General features: G+C 44.9%; 1 non-coding gene across 1 annotated transcript; it reads right to left on the bottom strand.

Moving 5' to 3' along the window:
* Positions 1-969: 969 nt before the first annotated feature.
* trnat-ugu (transfer RNA threonine (anticodon UGU)) lies at positions 970-1,042 on the bottom strand. The gene has a single exon. It is a non-coding gene; the product is annotated as a tRNA-Thr (tRNA).
* Between the last annotated feature and the right edge of the window lie 1,897 nt (positions 1,043-2,939).

Genomic DNA, 2,939 nt, shown 5'->3' on the forward strand with positions numbered 1-2,939 from the left:
AAGAAGGCAAGGCACCTTTCCCTTCTTTAAGGCACGGGGAGATTGATTCTGATGCTCTCGGTGTCATTAGCTGATCTGAGACATCGAAATATTCAGAATTCAATTTAAAGATCAGGAATACAAGCAGAATCTCGGCTCTGGCACGATCAGATACTTGGGAACAGACAAGAAGTGGAAAGGCTCGAAGGGAGGTGGCCCTGGGTTCAGGAGAGCTGGCTTCTCGTGACATGGATGTCTCTGCAGTGGGTGGAAGAAGACTCTTTCTGTTTCTCCACAATGAATGCCCCAGACTTTGTTTTGGAAAAGTAAAACTGGCAAAAGACAATTGCACTTCTTGTGAAATCACAATCTTAATCTGAAATTTCATTGCCCATAACTCATTACTCCACAGATAGAGGTGATGAGACACTTTCATGAGCTTCTTGGCATGTAAGTAGAGCCCCTTTGCCATCAGGGAAGAAATTCCAGGATTTAGACCCAGGTACACTGAAGAAACAATGGTTTGTTTCCAACTCAGAATGGTGAGATGCTTGCGGAGGGGGTGGGGGTGCATGTGGGTGGTAATTTTCCTTTGTATGTGCTGTCATTGTCCTTTTAGACTGAAGGAAACTCTCACTGGGCTGATTCTGGCCGATTCAGAGTGAGTGTTCTCTTTGTAACCAGGAACCTGTTTACAGCAACAAAAGGGAGCATTCAGTGGCTGCCCCGGATTTGTGCTCCTCCCGCGTTGTTCATCTGCCACTCTGCAGTTTATACTGCTTCACCTCGATCTTCCGACCAAACATCACTCGCACCAGCTGCTTCCTGCCATTCCGAATGGTCCGCCTCAAACACGTGGAAGGGCAAACAGGAATGTGGAATTTCAGGGACATTTCTGGCCTGTGGAGGAAATGATATAGTCATAATTTCAGATAATCTTTTCAGGGCACCTTTCGATCTTGGAAGCAGAAGATGTAGAAAAATTACCAAAGGCCCCACTGAGACTTGAACTCACGGCGCCTGATTTACAAGACCAGTGCTCTAACCACTGAGCTATGGAGCCAGAAATGCAGGTGCAGGAAGAGAGACTCATGTATTAGAAATGACAAAGTATTAGATAACTGGAGATGATTATAATCAAGACGTAACAGAACCAAAACACAGCAGAGCGGCATCACATGCAGAAGGACGGGAGAATGCAGGGCGGAATCAGATAGTGTCCTGAGTGACATAAACAGAGCTTTCCTGCTAGTCCAGTGATTACAATTCAGTGCCTTCACTGTCATAGCCTGTTAATGGTTATCATTTACAGTAATAAAAACGAAATATTGACTGATCTTTAGAAGCAGAATTACGTCACTGGTCAGTCAAAATCGATTCACTCCATGTTACAGTTCCACAGCAGCAATGCCAGCTGAAACTGCCTGATGCGCAATCAGTTGAAAACAAGAACAGAGGGGAGGTCAGGAAAAGTGAAGGGCAATGGTAGTTTGTGAGAGGTGACTGGAGGCCAAGTGGAGCCAGGCTCAATGTGGGTGCTGAAGACTAGTCTTCACTGTTTACCCTGATATATAGATCACATTGGATCAATCACACAAGGATCCTCCTTTGTGTTTTGTCCTTTGCACATCACAACTCGGGTCAGTGCCTCGAGGGGCTCGGACACTTTTAATTTGGCAACTAACTCAGGTCAGTGGTGCACAAACTAACCTGTGTCAGGACACTATTTAAACGGGCCACCACTCATTGCAATGACCAAGAACTATGAAGAAAGAGGAAGAACACCAATACAAAATCTTCCCTTTCAATGGCTATCCCTGCAATTTCATCTGCAGGTGCTGACTAAACAGCAGCACGAATAGGACACGTTATGCCCGAACACACTGGACACACTGCCACACATCAGGAACATATCAGAACTGACAACTTCTATGACCACGAGGAATTACGGTAGCACACAAGGCCAAAGCCATGCTACGACAAACATTCTCAAGGATTAAAGACACCATACCCACGACATGCAGAACTGACAGTGTTTACAAAATACCGTGCAACGATTGCCACAAACATTATATCAGACAGACAGAAAGGAAACTACCCATCAGTATGCATGAACATCAGCTGGCAGCAAAATGACATGACAAACTTTCTCTAATATCAGTACACCCGGATAATGAAGGCCAACAGTTTAACTGGGACAACATAACCGTAGAAGTGCAATCCAAACACAGACACACATGGGAATTCCCAGAGGCATGGTTCTCAATCCATAATGCAGTCGGCAAACATATAGAATTGGACACCATATGCAACCCATACAGAACAGAATGCACAATGACAGAAGTTGCCGGAACAGACCGGGCGGTATAAATTCCAAGTGGAGGAGAACAACATCGCTTCTTCGGAAGTCTCACTCATGATGTTACCTCGCATGGTGACGAAAAGTCTGAATGAAAACAAGCCAGCTGGGTGAGCAAGTTTACAACTTTACTTGTTAACTTTACTGTTTAATATGTGTCTCAGTGTCAGTCTTTGTAATATTATACACACACTGTTCTACCCGCTTCTCCCGCTGTACACAAGGTTTCCCCACAAAAGGCAGCTTTATGTGGAACACAAGCGGTTTCTCCTGACAATGGGTACCGTTGCCATGAGGTGGGATATGAAATAGACAGTGAGCTGAAGTAGCCCCACACTCATGTTACTCATTTACCTTTCAATTTCAATTTTCAATTTCCAAAACCCAGCGATCCAATCACTTGCACTGCTGGGAACCTGACAAAAACAGCGCTGGGCAGACATTCCTCTTCGGAAGCGTCTGTCAATTTGCAAGGGTAGAAAAGCTGTCAACTTCACTCGAGCGAGAGAGGATACAATATTCCAATCTTCCAATTCAAATTCAGATGCCGTATCAATTACTCTATTGGCTCCACACGTCTTGCTGCAGCTTTCATCCCGTC

This window comes from Stegostoma tigrinum, unplaced genomic scaffold, assembly GCF_030684315.1.
Source record: "Stegostoma tigrinum isolate sSteTig4 unplaced genomic scaffold, sSteTig4.hap1 scaffold_58, whole genome shotgun sequence".
Taxonomy (NCBI): Eukaryota; Metazoa; Chordata; class Chondrichthyes; order Orectolobiformes; family Stegostomatidae; genus Stegostoma; species Stegostoma tigrinum.